The sequence below is a fragment of the Pyrgilauda ruficollis genome, unplaced genomic scaffold (genome assembly GCF_017590135.1).
Source record: "Pyrgilauda ruficollis isolate IOZ18807 unplaced genomic scaffold, ASM1759013v1 scaffold7, whole genome shotgun sequence".
NCBI classification, from domain to species: domain Eukaryota; kingdom Metazoa; phylum Chordata; class Aves; order Passeriformes; family Passeridae; genus Pyrgilauda; species Pyrgilauda ruficollis.
Window position 1 is genome coordinate 4,416,069 of NW_024528821.1, and position 15,099 is coordinate 4,431,167.

Here is a 15,099-nt window from a genome sequence, read left to right on the forward strand (position 1 = left end):
CCTGGATGCTCCTGTGGGGGATGGTGCTGCTGGCTCCGTTGCCTCGCTTTTGGGAAAAAGAAAAGGAAAACAGTGATTGCTTGGCGGTCCTGGTTGTGATGTCCCCACTGCCATTACAGTTCTCACTGCCACGTCCTCACTTCCATGTCCTCACTTCCATGTCCTTCCTTCCATGTCCTCCTCCCACCTGGGTTCTGTGCTGTCCCGGAGCCACCCCCTGCCTTAAGCAGCTCCCGATGGTTCCGTCCCTGGGAGAGGAAGGCTTTGCAGCCCTTCACCAAACCCATCCTGAGAATTCCTGGGCTCTGCTGCTTCATCCCAGCCCTTCTCCAGACTCTCCAAGTCCACCCTCATCCCTGCCAGCAGCCACAGCCTCTCCTGCTCAGCAGAGAGCTGGAAGTGCGCAATGGACATTGAGCATCCTCAGGAACACATCCAGAGCCATGGAAACACATCCCTGACACTGCACAGGACCTGTGAGTAGGATGTGCTCCCAGAGAAGCCAGAGAGTGGTCAAAGAGGTGGGAACAAGGCTGGGAAAAGTGGGCTCAGCCCAGTGGATCACATTGCTGGGACACATCCTGGATCCATGGCACAGAGCAGGGGAAGGATCATCTTTGTGCCAGGACCTCATTAATTTTCATTAAAATATCATTTTTCCAAAGGGAGAAGTTTAATTAGCAGGGAAATCATGGGATTAATTGTTGCAAATTCAGCAGACAAGGAGTGCTCTGAGGCCACAGGGCTGTGTACAGACTCCAGCACCGGGCAGTGATGGGGCACTTCCCGCTCCCACTGAGCCGAGGAGGATGGACCTTGTATCCAGAGCCTGCAGATTTGATCCACTCCAGCAAAACCAGGCTGCTTTGTCCCAGAATCCCTGTCCTGCCCTGCTGGTGGCACAGCTGTTGATGTGTCAAGGGACAGCTCTGCAGCCTTGGGGCCCAGCTCTGCTGCTGACACACTTTTCCCAGCACAGTCAGGGAACAACCCGGGAGTTTTCTGCCCACAGAAGTTTCCTACCAACAGGAAGATGGGTCCCACAAGCAGGTTTGGTGGCAGGGAAGTCTCCTGATGCCTCCTGCTCCTTCCTCCTGTGCTGCTCAGCTGATGGGACAGAATGGGTTTGTGTCATTTCCTCAAGGAGGAAATGTGCTGTTCCAAAGAGGACTTGGAGCTCCTTCAGCAGTGAGTCATGACTTTGTGTATAAGCTAAACATTGGAGCAGAATCATAAATAAATAAAACTGCCTTCATAAACTGGAAATTAAACACATCCCGTCCTTGTTTGCGATGCACCATGATTCATGCTGCTGCTTCCTACTTCAAGGGTTATTTTAAACCAGGCTTTGCAGGCGCTTTGTGCCTTTTATCCAAGCCTTGATTTGCCCTGCGCTGCTGCTCGAGGAACGTTGTTTGATATGATAACAGATTCCACCCTTGTGCTCCCTCTCCTCGTGCTGTGTCCTTGCAGGGCTGGTGGCAGTGGCAGGCGTGAAGGAGCAGGGCTGGAGGCCGTGGGACATTCTGAGTTCACCAGGTCACCTCCCTCTCCACTCAAGGCTGAGGAAATGCAGCCTGGAGCAGGAGCCAGAGCTGGAATCTGCTCCCACAGGGCTGACTTCGCTCCTTGCTGGAAGTGCTGATCCCACCTATTCCAGTCCCCAGCCCCTCTCCCCTCCTCCCTACAGCAGCAGCAGAATGTGAGCAGGCAAAGCTGGGTCAGGCACTTGATGACAGAATAGAATCATGGAATCACAAGATCCTTTGGGTTGGAAATGGCTTTAAAGTTCATCCCAATCCACCCCTCTTTCGCTATCCCAGGTGGCTCCAAACCTCATCCAACCTGGCCTTGGACACTTCCAGGGATGCGGGAGCCACAGCTTCTCTGGGCAATCTGTGTGCCAGGGCCTCCCCTCTCTCTTTTCTTCAAGATCAGACCTCATCAGCTATTATTTTTTTTTTCTCACCAGGATGATTTCCAGCTGGATCAATTCCCAAGCCTGACTCCCGAGGAACAGTGGGAGGAGCAGCTGAAATGCCACCACAGCAGATCTGTCACCCAAAGGAGAGGTGGGGAACAGCCCAAACCCTTCTGTACAAAGCCTGTGCTCAGCTGCTCTGGGTTCCCTCCTGTCCTGGAAGCCCTCCTGTCCCAAGATCCCTCTTGTCCCAGGATTCCTGCTGCCCTGGGATCCCTCCTGCCTCAGGATCCCTCCTGCCCCAGGATCTCTCTCCCATCCCAGGATCCCTCCTGCCCCAGGATCTCTCTCCCATCCCAGGATCCCTCCTGCCCCAGGATCCCTCCAGCCCCAGGATCCCTCCTGCCCCAGGATCTCTCTCCCATCCCAGGATCTCTCCTGCCCCAGGATCCCTCCTGTCCTGCACTGGGCATCCCCTGTAGAAACATAAATCACTTACCTGTGCAGAGAGGTGGGAAGGTGCCTTGTACCTCAATCTCCCCCATCCTCCTCCTTACTCCAAATGGGATCTAGACACTGGATTAGACCAAAAAAAAGCCATTCCCACAGTGCCTGATCTGTCCCAAATTTTACATTTCAAGTGGGAGCTGGCTGATGCTCAGAGCCACCCAGCCGGGACTCATCCTGTTCTGCCCTCACAGCTGTCCCCCAGCTGAGCCCTGTGGCAGCAGTGACACCACGCTGGAGGCCCAGCAAGGATATTTTGGGATATTTTGGATCCTAATCCTGCCCCACCAGCCCTGGCTCCGGGGTGTCTGTGGAGCTCTGGGCTCAGGTGGCTCCAAGGGCTCTCTGGGTGAATAGGTCACCTCAGGCATCTGGGGTCACCTTAGGGTTACCCTGCTCCTCATTTAGGCCAGGAAAAATAGGTGTGGCTCTGCCAACCCCTGGGCTGTGAGGAGGAGTGTGCTGAGTGACCTGTGAGCCATTGGTGTCTTTTTCCAGGTGGGATGTCCTTCTCTGCATGGAAGAGTTTGTGCTGAGGAAGAACCAGGCTGGATTCTCCTGGTGGGTGGTGCCAGGAGCCTTGGTGCATCCCAGAGCACGAGCTGGGAAGACAGAAAGGGCCTGGACACTGCACACTCACCCTAACTCTTGTCCTTTAATCCAGGTATGCCCTGAAATCCAGGTATTTCCTCCTGCTAGTGCCATACCCTAATCACAAAGCACTGGGTTAATCTCTTAACTCTGAGCCAGATCCTGCCTGTGATTCCACTGTGTTCAGAAACCTCAGAGATTTCAGTGCAAAAGGGTCCAGCTCCCCTTCCCCAGTGAAATACCTGCAGGTCCCAGCTCCAGCTCTCATTCTCCAGCTAAATCCTGCAGTTCCCAGCTCCAACTCTCCCTCTCCAGTTAAAAACCTGCAGTTCCCAGCTCCAACTCTCCCTCTCCAGTTAAAAACCTGCAGTTCCCAGCTCCAGCTCTCCCTCTCCAGTGAAATACCTGTGATTCCCTGTCTTGGCAGAGCTCAGCTGCTGGATCTGCTCCCTCCAAACCAGGCTGGAACACGTCAAACAGGAACGTTAACTATTTTTCCAGCTGTCTGGAGCTCTCGATCCATAAAACACACGCTGATGTTAAACCTCCCTGCCTCGCCTAGGAGATGCCAGTGATGCTGGGATTGCTGGGCTGTTTGTTTGGGTTTGTTTTTTAATTATTTTTAGAAGTTGGAGGAAATCTTTGCCAGGGGTGTTTCTTCTGCAGGAGCTGCAGTCTGGGTGGGTGTCACTCCTTGGCACAGGTGGGACAAGACAAGTGAGACTGCCAGCAGCAGCTCCAACAGGTGCCACCCCGGAGGCAGAAGTCACAGAATCCCAGAATGATTCAGAAAGGACCTTATAGATCATCCCTGCCATGGGCAGAGACACCTTCCACCATCCCAGGTTGCTCCAGGACCCATCCAACCTGGTCTGGGACACTTCCAGGGATCCAGGGGCAGCCATAGCTTCTCTAGGCAATCCACTCCAAGGCCTCCACACCCTCACAGACTCCAGATGGGGAACAGCCCCAAACCTTGGACTCAGATCTGACTGTCTCCTGCAGCAGCACTGAGATGCCCGAGGACCCCAGTCCATGCCAGTTGGTCCCAATTTTGGGTGGAATGGTGCACTAACTGGGCGGGTCTGAAACCAATTTGAGTCCATCTTTGAACCCGATTCCTCTCTGAGATTGTTTGGGATAGACCTGATCCTGAAGGGAGCAGCAGGCAGAGCAGACTAAACATGCAATATTAAATAGCAAGTGCTAATATGAGAGCCATTAAACACGAGCCCTCTCCTGCCTCTGGAGCAGCTGGAATTGGGGCTGCTCTCCCACTGACAGATCCTGGTGCTACCGAAAGCCAGGCTGGCCGCACGTGTACGGATCAAATTGCTGGAATGAAGGAGAAATTCCCTTTCCTGCTGCCAATCTTTCTGGCATTCCATCCTCTGCCCCTGCTCTCAGCCGAGGTCCTTTTCCCTTGGGAGATGTGGGAAGGGGGAGTGTGGCTGTCCAGCTCCTGGCGCTGGGAAGGTTGGCAGGGAGGCTTCTCCTCCAGCCTGCTGGAAAATTAGAGCAATCTTGTTTTGTTTTGGGATGAATCCAAGAGGTTTTGATGTCCTGGGAGGGTTCTGCTGGCCTTGCAAAAACTTCTCTCCTCCTCCCTCCCTCTCTCTCCCCAAGAATTTCAGAGCCACACTACTGGGATAAATCCAAGAGAGGGTTCCTGGATGGTCACAGTGATGGGGAGTGGATGCAGAGCACCCGGGCTCAGGCCAGAGGTTTTCCAGCTGTGCTGGGAACAGCAGGGACAGGGAGGTGTTGGTGGAGGAAATCACCCAGAGCAGCCTGAAAGGAAAGAACCTGAGCTGGATCCCTGTTTGTTCCGTGCTTGTCCTGCACTTCCTTCGCATCTCACTCTTCCTCTGGGTGAAATTCCAAGAGAAACTGGGCAAACATCAATAGCCAAGTTCCCCATGGGCTGACTAGGCTGCAACAGTGAAGAAATGAGAGAAATGCTGACCCCATCCCTGAGCACAATCCCCATCCCATTGTCAGCAGCACTTGTGGCCTCGGATCCTTGCCCTTATCTGCTGAGCTTTTCCCCTTTCCTGGAGCCTCTTGATTATCACTTTGGAGCAAACCTTCCACTTGACTTAACACTAACCAATGTCTCATCCACATATCTGTAATTCCTTACAAATGAGCCAGGGACATGGATGGAGAGCCTGTCAGCCTTCCAGCCCTTCCCCTTTTGGGATCCCTACTGGGAATGGAGGTGGGGCCCCTCCTGGTGCTCCCAACCATGCTCCTTCTCCTTCCTCCATCTCCTCTGTGAGGTTCTGGAAAACATCCTTTCTTCTTTCCTCTTCTTTCCTCTCTCTCTTGTTGAAAGGATTTTTTGGGTGTTTCAATGAGGCAGCATCCTGAGGAACCACCATCCCAGCTCTGCAGAGGTGAGGAATCTTCCCATGTCCTGCATCCCAAAAGATGGCACAGCCTGACTCTCCAAAGGGGCTCCTGCTGGCCCAGGAAGCACCAAGCCCCAGGGCAGGGGGGGCCTGTGCCGGGACAGGAGGGACAGAGCCACTCCAAGCCCTCCAGGGCCCAGCTCCAGTATCCCTCTGCCTGCTCCATGGATTTCAGCTCAGGTACAAAACCATGGATGATGGATTTGTCAAAGGCTTTTCATGAGAAAACCTCAAACACTGGATTCTGGTTCTGCTGTTCCAGCAGTGCAGCCTTCTGAGCAGAGGCTTCAAATCTTCCTGGCAGCATTCGCGTGGTCCAGCAATTCCCCCAGACTGGCGTTGTCAGGGATTCCTTTGTTCTGAGCTTCTCCAGTTCCTGCAGCCTCTCCTGAGCACCAGCCACTGAGTGCCTGCCACGGGAGCCTTGTTCCTGTGTCACTTAGTGCTGGAAGTGCTCGGGGAGGCTGTGGAAAGTGAGGAATGGTCTGGGATGATCCCATGCAGAGGGGCCCTGCACTGATCCCAGGGTTATTAGAGCTTGAAGAAAGCTCCCCCAGCTCACCTGCTCCACTTTATCCTGCACATCAGGCTGGTAAACCATCCCTGTCAGATGTGTGCTTAGCCTTATCCTTGGATATCTCCGGGGAAAGCAATTCTGCAGCGTTCCACTGGCTGAACTCTTGTCAGAGCTATAAAGGTTTCCCTAATGTTTAACTTTCATTTTCTCCACCGCAACATAACCCCATTATGAGGCTTTGAGCTCCTGGATGGCTCCTTTCCCCTAAGCCCCCATTTCAAGGAGCTGGGAAAGGCTGGGATGAACTGACTCCCCCTTGGCTCTGACACAGTTCCAGCCAATTCCCTTTAATTTGAGTTAAGGTAGGCAGAGTTTATGGGATCAGAGCAGGTTTTAAACGGGCTTAGGCAATGCTCAAATGTCCTCCTGTGAGATGAGCTGGGCCGTGGAGCTGCTGCCCTGGCTGTGTCTCCTCCCCCTGGCTTGGGAATGAGGAGGGAGTGACTCCTCTGAAGGGCAGGTGGGCACACAGGGGTCACCAGGTCCATGGGGAAGAGTGGGGAAATCAGGTCTCAGTGGGATTTGAGGGTCCTGCCTGGGTGCCCCTCCCCTCTGTCCCCTCTGCACCAGCTTCCCTCCCTGTGGGCATCCACCCTGTCCTGGCATCCAGCGACTGGAGTGGGTGGGATGTGCAGGGACACCCCCATGTCCTGCCTGGAGAGAGGGGAATTTGCCGGATCCCATCTCCCTTCCTTCAAAACCCCCTTTTTGGGCTCTTCCCAGCCCTGGCACATCCCAGGCTGCTGAGGAGGAGTGCAGGGGCAGGCAGGGGCTGTCTGGAGAGGGGATGAGGGGTGGGTGGGGGCTGCACTCCCTAAACTCATCCCCCGTGTCAGATGAGCTGGGACAGATCCTGTGATCCAAACACCAGAGAGAGGAGACTGGAGTGGAGCAGGGAAATGAGGAAATTCCAAACTCTCCCCAGATGAAAAGCGGTGAGGAGGGGTTTTTTGGCAAATGAAGCAGTTCTCAATGGCTGCATTTTGACAAGGATCCTCAAACCACTTGGAAGCACTTCCATGTGAGGACAAGGTGGAACTCATGGCATCAACCTCCAGTTATTAACACAACTGCAGGATGAATTAGGTCGATCCCCTCTGCCTGGTCCTGGAGGGGCTGAACTCATTTCCTGCCGTGCCAGAGGTTATCAGAGATGGGGAGAGCGGGATGCAGGGGTGGCACAGGGCAGAAACGGTGCTGGAATCCACCAGGTGTGGCTGGAAAAGTGTGGGAGTGGGGAACAAGGGAAGGCAATGCCAGCAGGGCTGGGAGGGCAATTCTCTCCTTCCACCCACAGGCTCTCTTAAGCCCTCACCTGTCAATCATTCCCTTATTTCCATGAATCCTAAATCCACTTGCAACTCCTTTCATAAAGCAGGAACACGCACCTTCCCGGAGTGCAACATATTAGAGCAGTTTGTCACCGCCTCATCCAGGAGGGATTAATTCCCAAATCATTTCCTGACATGTTTTATCGGCACTTATTAAAGCAGGAGCTGCGTTGGGCAATCCTTGGATAAACTGAGCCATAATTTAACACCTCCTCCATCCTATTAGTGAGGAGCAGGATTTATTTTCTCAGTGCAACTTTAATTATGGAGAACACACGCAGGGGATGGAGGTGGCTGGATCGTGGAGGTTAAGGACGAATCCCGCGGAGCGCCCTGGGGCGAGGCACAGGATCTTCCCAGAGCTGCTGACTCACCTGTGGTTGGCGTGTCTGGCTCCAGGTCTGCAATGTGACCTTGGGATCTGGGCCTCCCAAAGGTTGTTGTGGTGTTGTAGGGAGATGTGGAGCACTGGGAATGCCAAGGCTGGCTGGATGCCAGCTCCCGTGCCCTGGGGGAGGCTGAGTTCTCCTGGCTCCCCATCGCTGCACCAGCAGCAGGAGCCACTTTCCCAATGGAACAGGAGTGTGGCTTCAAATCCCTGCTCAGCTGAGCCTCAGAGTTGCCTGACTGGGTTCCCTGGAATGTGGCCATTTGTGGCTCACTGGACTGAGAAAACTGGGAAAGTCTGTGCTACCTCCAGCCCTGCTTCTCTCTGAGGCTGGAATCCTTCCCTCAGTCTCTGCTCTTCCCAATTGCTTCGAATGCTTCCACTGCAGCTGGGAATTCTGCACAATCACCAAAGGGTCCAGCACTGCTGGCTCCAGACCCAGCTCAGAGGACTTTCAGAGCACTTGGAATCACAGGGGTGGGGATTCCAGGTGGTTCCACGGGAGCATGGCTCTCTGCTCCTGCAGCCTGTGTCTCTGGGGCAGAGCCAGCTGTGATCCCGGCCCTCGGGATGCTGGAAAACAGCACCAGGGAGGTAGAGAAACCCCAGGAACTGACCCAGGGCCTTCTGGAAAAGATGGATCCCTCCTCCCGTGGCGGGAGTTAATGACTCTCCTGGCAAATATCACCAGGAGCTTGTCAAGAATCCTCACGTTCCCCCGAGCACCACCGTGTTCCTGCTCTTTTCCATAAATTTATTTTTGGCTCTGGAAATTGTCTTTTAATTTCTGCACCTTTGTTCTCTGTCTGGGGGGTCTGGGGGCTGCCTCCTGCTCCTCAGTCACATGCTGGTGAGGTAGGGATGTGTCCAGTGGCTCTGGGCATGGGGAATCAAAATCCAGGCCCTTGGAACCTCTGTTCTTGCTGCCACCTCTCCAGGAGAAGCTCCAGGGATGCTTGGCAGTGGTACCAAGGGATGCAGGAAAGGGCTGGGAAGGGCTGGGAACCAGGGATGCTGGAGCAGCAAGGGATTGGGATGCTCGTCAGGGATCACTGCAAGCTGCCAAGAGAAGCCAGCTGGATGCATCCACTGCTCCCTCGCAGCCACTGCCATTCCAGGCCCAATCATGGATCAGGAGAAATAATAATCCCTTATTAAACTCCAAATTCCAGAGCAATTTGGGGCAGGGAAGGAGTGCGGAGGGAGGAGATGCTGGAACACCTCGGGCTGATGTCATTCCTTGCAGTTGGGAGCAGGAGAAACACAATCCAGTTCTGTTCCCTCCTGCAGAACAACAGGGAAAATCCCCAAGGGAAGATTGGAAAAAGGGGAACAACAACAACCAACCCAAAGAACTCCAATCTGGGAGAGGAGGGGGAAAAAATAGAAGGAAGAAAGGAAAAACAAAGGCCAGACAAACCCATCCCCCTGAAGTGTCCCCTCAGTGTGGAAGAATTTTCCTCTTCCCCCACTTCCCCCAGCCCCAGCCAGGCTCCTGAAGCCATAAAATCTGAGTTTGTGGCGTGTTCAATCGATTATTCCCCGAACGCCCCTGCTTTGGAGACAGGTAATTCATTTCAGCCCCTCCATGGCTATATGCAAAGAAAAAAGAAAAAAAAAATCCCCTTTCCCTTACCCTTTCTTCCCATACTGCTTCCAGCCCTTTCTCTGCCCCTTTGTTCCCTCCTCCCCCTCTCCCCCCTCTGGGTGCCCCCAGACACGAGTGATTCCCAGGGAAAGGTGCGGCCATTCCCACAGTGAAACCCAAGGCAGGTAATGACTTTCTCACCCCATCCATACTGCTCCAGAAACTCCTGCCCCTCCAGCTGCATCCCTTTATTTCTGAGAGGCCAGTGGGAGGGGGGGATGTGCCAGCCCCCTGCGATTCCCTCTCCTCCAAGGCCTCTCCATAAAAAATAAAGGAGGAAGATATAAAGGGAGCAAGTGTTTGCAGGGATAGAGTTTCCATGAGGTGGAGTGGTTGGGAAGCAGAGGCTCTTTGGTGTCCGGGAAGGAGCAGGTTCCTGACACCCCGCTGTGCTCTCCACATGGGATCTGCAGGCAGGATGGCTCGTCTGCTGCTGCCAGCTCTGGGGAAAACATCATGGAATCGTCAGGGAATGGTTTGTGTTAGAAAAAGCCTTAAAGCTCATCTCATTCCCACCCCCTGCTATGGGCAGGGACACCTTCCACTAGCCCAGGTGGCTCCAAGCCCCATCCAAGCCAGACTTGGACACTTCCAGGCAGCCACAGCTTCTCTAGGCACCTGTGCCACTGCCTCCCCACCCCCACAGGGAATAAATTCTTCCCAATATCCAATCTAAATATTCTCTTTTAGTTTAAAACCATTCCCCCTTTTTTGTGACCGTCTGCCCATGTAAAAAGCTGCTCTGTAAGGAGAAAGGAGGAGCTGGACTGGGCACCCACTGGAGTTTGGCCACTTCCCTGGGAAACCTTGGCTGCTGATGGTCCCAAGCTGCAGTGCTGGGCCCAGCTGCTGTGCCCAGCTTTGTGCCAGCTGTCCCTGCCCTCAGAACAGCCACTCCTCGGGGCCAAGGTCTGGAATGGGGTTTAGGGCTCGGCATCTGGAAGGAAACTGTGAGGTTTGTTGGGATCTGGTCTGTTCCAGCTGCTGGGAGAAGCAGAGCTCTGGCAGCCCAGTGCACCCCAGGGCTCCTCTCCTCCCTCACCAAGCAGGGTCATGCCCAAGGGCTGCTCCTGACCCTGGGAGTCACAGCCTGGGACTGGGACAGCCTGGGTCAGATGCTCCAGAGAGCAGGGGCAGGGCTGGGACACCCCGGTCCTTGTTCCCAGCCCTGTGTCACTCCCTGTGAATGATCTTCGCAGAGCTCTGGAAATCCCAGTGCGGAGGAGCAGCTTTGAAGGGCTCTGGAACACGGTTTATGGGATTACACCTGGGCTCACCTGACTTCACAAGGGTTTTCATCCTAATGCACGCTGGCTTCCCGGGAAAAGAGGAGATTACCCAGCACTGACAGCTTTGCTGGCAAAGCCTCCTGCACTGGGAGACTCTTCCATGAAAACAGGGGGTGCAGGTGCTGCCAGCCCACAGCCCTGGGCTGGGAATTCAAGCACGAGCATGTTTCTGTCTGGGGAATCCAGGGGCAACAGGAATATTTTGATCACCAAGCCCTAAATATGTTTTGGATGTTTCAGACGAAGGTCAGAGCTCATCAGTGCTCCCTCCCCACTCTGGCTGCTCCCACTCTTCTCTGTTCTCCTCCAAAGGACTGCTCCTGGATCAAAGCCTGTCTGACCCTTTTCCATATGCTCCACTTTTCCATATTCCCCACCCCACTCCAGCAGCCCCTCAGCTGCTCCCAGCCCTGGGCCACTGTCACAGACTTCCCACTTCCCAAAGAAACCCCACAAAGCTGGGCCAGAGGAGCAGCTGCAGTCCTGGTTTATCTGGGAATGAGGAGCCCATGGCAGAGCTGGCAGCAGCATTTCCATTTCCCAGAGCCTGGGGTGGCTCTGCAAGGCTCAGTGGCCACTGGACTTTGAAGGGTCTCTGGTCTCTGCTGCTCAGGAGCCATCCCAGCTCCTGCTGGATTTTCTGATGGACTCTGCAAGACACTCCTGAAAATCTGCAGCAGTTCTGCCAGAGGCAAATTCCCACCCAGCTAAACAGGGATGCTGAGGAAGGAGCTGGCACCCTCTGAAGCAGCCCTTGAGGAAAAAGGGAACGTTACTGACAGTTCTGAGGATGCCTGGCTCCCACACATGGCTCCTTCTGATTAGCTTTGAAACATATTTAATCTGGGGGATTCAGTTTATTCCTGCAGAAATCCCTCCTGCCTGCTGCGGGGAGAACTGCACCACTCCCACCACCAAGATCCCTGTCCCCATCCTCCCCACACCCCACGGATATCTGCCAGGTCCATGGGAAGGCCACCAGAGGAGGGAGGAGCTGTGGCTCTGCTCTGCCCACAGGGATGCGTGGGTCACACTCAGCATTCCCTGTCCTGTGTGGGGGAAAGGAGTGGGAACTCCCTTCTGGCAGCAGCAAAACCTGGATCGTGTCGAGCTCAGGGAATAAATCCCATTGCAGAATCCTCCAAAGACTTTCCTGATCCCAGCAGCTCCCAGTTCCTGCTGTGAAGCAGGGCTTCTGTTGGCTGGAATGAGGACAGGTCTGTGGGTTCCTCATGGTTGTGTCACAGGGGGTGTCTCTTTTCCAATGGGATGAGTCAAACACCACTGTGGGCCCCAAATCAAAGTCTGACTCCTACAAGGACTACAGTGGGATGAGCTGCTCCCACTTTATTTTCTCTAACATTGAGCATTTTCTCTAGCAGCTGCACACAACAAAAGTATTAACTAGGCAAAGAAAAATGGTCTGGTGGTGTCAGGAGCAGGAATTTCCTATTCCCTGAAGCGCGTGTGGAGCTGGGCCTTGACCTGGGCTGCAGCACCTTCCTTGCAGGGACCTGTGTGACAGCTCTGCTGGGCTGTGGGATCCCCTCTTGCCATCCCACAGTCCCATGTCCCTGGCTCCCAACCACCAACCTGGACCAGCTGCTGTCAGTGTGCTGGGATGCTCAGCTCGGCTCAGCTCAGCTCAGCTCATTCAGTGGTAATTTCCCGTGAGGAGCTCCCAGCTCTCCCATTTCTCTTCCCACCAGCCCAGCCTTTGGCTTAGACTTGCAAATGACAAATTACACTTTTTCCTCTAATTCCAGCTTCCCTGGCATCCTCCACCGGCACAGAAAGCAGCAGGATGCGAGGAGGCAGCGGGAGGCCGGCGTCTCCTCTGCTCCAGCTCCCTCCTCCTGCCTTAATTGCAGCCTAACGTGAGCTTGAGGTGTATTAAACACACAAATTATCCTGCAAAGCCTCGGGAAGCGCTGCTTCCCCAGGCCTTTAATGGGAGCTGACAGAGCAGCCAAGGAGTGTTAACGGCAAGGTTTTGTCTGGAATGGCCCTGGCGAGTGATCCCCGTGCGGGGCTGGCACCGGGGCTGGCACCGTGTCCCCCCCATCGTCCTCGCCGCGGTGTCCCTGTGCTGGGGCATCGCGGAGAACCAGGGGCTCTTGGCAAAGGCTCCCGCAGCTGCACCTGCGCTGCCGCCGGAGCGCCGCTGATGGATTGGAGGGAGTTCAGAGGAGAAGCAGGAACACAATGAAGGAGCTGCAGGGCAGGATTTGTACGGCGACTTTAAAGGGGCGGCGTGACGGCAACGAGAACAAGCACTCGAGCACGCCGAGTTTAATCTCGAGCTCAGACAAAGCTGACGCGAACCAGGAGCAGTTTGAACACCCTGACAGGGAAAATCCACCTCCACCCACAGCGGGAGAGACAGAGCCATCGGGAGCCTCCTCTGGGAACGATGGAGAAACATCGGGAGCCTCCTCTGGGAATGATGGAGAGACATCGGGAGCATCCTCTGGGAATGACAGAGAGCCATTGGGAGCCTCCTCTGGGAGTGATGGAGAGAGATCAGGAGCATCCTGTGGGAACGATGGAGAGACATTGGGAGCATCCTCTGGGAACGATGGAGAGCCATCGGGAGCATCCTCTGGGAACAATGGAGAGCCATCGGGAGCCTCCTCCAGGCTCAAACACCGAGAACAGAGGGAAAGAGAGCAAAGGAGGTGTTCAGGTCAGCCCACGGGCTGTAACAAGTGATGGAAAAGCTTGGGAATGAGAACAGGAAAACACAGGCTGAGCAGCAGCACAGGGGTCAGGGAATGTTGCTATCCCGGAGCAGGAGGGATAACCTGGTGTGTCCTAACCCAGATTTGATCTCTCTGCTCCCAGCTCTGCTCCCAGTCCACTTTCCAAGGAGGAAGATGAAGCCCAACAGCCTTAATAAAGCCCAGCCTAACGCAGGTGAAGGCACTGGGAGGGACAGAGGTTTGTAGGGAAAATCTGCTCTCTGTGGCCCAGTGAGGGGCAGGCACTCCCCAGATGCCCATGGAAGCAGACATGGAATATTTTGTCCAACAAGAATCCAACAAATCCGTGGAAATGGTGGAAATGGCAGGGGAAAGCCTTATTTTCCCTGCTCTCTCATCTCCAGCTGCACCAAGAGCTAGGGAGGAAAGATAAATGTGGATCCAGGAAAAGGGATCAGGGCACGGCTGAGGGCTGCAGGAAGATTTAGAGCACTGAAGTCCAAAGGCAGGGCTGGATCATCACATGAGGAAAGAAAAATCCCTGGGAGTGGAGATCACGTTAAACAATGTGTTGTAATAAGTGTTTTATGCTTTAGAGGAGGAGAGAGAACAGTGAAATCCCCTGTAAGAGCTAATTACTGCAAATTCCTTTTCAATAAAACAAGACCAAAAAAATCCTCTCTTAACGGAAAAATCCATTTAAGGCTCAGCTGAGGTAACCTCAGCTCACATCCTGGAGCAGCGTTCCTGGGGATCAAACAGGATTTATCTGGAGCTTGGCATGACCAGCCCAGCTCCTCAGGGAGCCCAGGTGTTGGGGTGAAGGTCTGCAGGGAGAGGGTGATCTCTGGGCAACAAAATCCTGGGGGAAAGACTTTATTGTGCTGGTGGTCACGTGGGAAGTCACCATGAACTTCTTTGGGAGGATGTGTCAGGGATTTCGGGAATGGGAATGGCAGGAACTCGCAGACACCTCTGCTCTGGGGCCAGGTGAGCTTGTCCTGGCATCTCCCCAGCAGTTTCAGACCATGGAGATGTGTGACAACAGAAGGGGACAATGGGATGTCCCCAGTGTGCTGCTGCCTCCCCCAGCCCCACACAACCTCCATCACCTCTCCCAGTCCAACCCAATTAAAATAAAATAAAGCCCTGGTCTGAGAGAGGATTTGCCTCTGTCCCTGACACTCTGCATTTCCTGCCATTTGGAATGGGGCCACTTTGGTGGATTTCTTGCACATGGGAGCAATAGATTGAATTACATGAATGTCCAGTGCTGAGCAGAGAGACATTTCTTTTCCACATGTTCCTGCAGCTGCGTGACCCCAGGAAACCCAACGGTGGGGTCTGTCTTGGAGACAAATAGGGATTGTTTTGTGTCCATGTGGAAATGCTCCCTCCCCCTTGGCTCCCCCTGTGTGTGTCAGTGTGGACGGGGGGGGATCATTCCCCACCAGACACGTTCACATCCCAAACAGCACAAACTCAGGATATTTCTCCACCACAAACCCACAGGGTGGGAATGCAGCTCAGGAGCCCTCAGACAAGAGAGCTGTGGCTGCCAGGGAAGAGCTGGGAGGCTCCTGGCAGAGGACAAACCCACAGCTGGATGGGCTGCCATGGATTGCTCCATGTGGTCAAGGAGCCACTGCTGCCCTTCCCACCAGCAGCCTGTCCCAACACTGCCCAAACTGGGGCTGGAGGAGGCAAAGAGGGGATGGAGGATGCTCACAG

At 54.4% G+C, this 15,099-nt stretch overlaps 1 long non-coding RNA gene across 1 annotated transcript; it reads right to left on the reverse strand.

Moving 5' to 3' along the window:
- Positions 1 to 586: 586 nt before the first annotated feature.
- LOC121363242 lies at positions 587 to 3,395 on the reverse strand. Its single transcript, XR_005956659.1, has 4 exons — positions 3,262 to 3,395; positions 2,421 to 2,497; positions 1,970 to 2,032; positions 587 to 1,212 (listed from the first exon to the last, which is right to left on the reverse strand). It is a non-coding gene; the product is annotated as an uncharacterized LOC121363242 (long non-coding RNA).
- Positions 3,396 to 15,099: the final 11,704 nt, after the last annotated feature.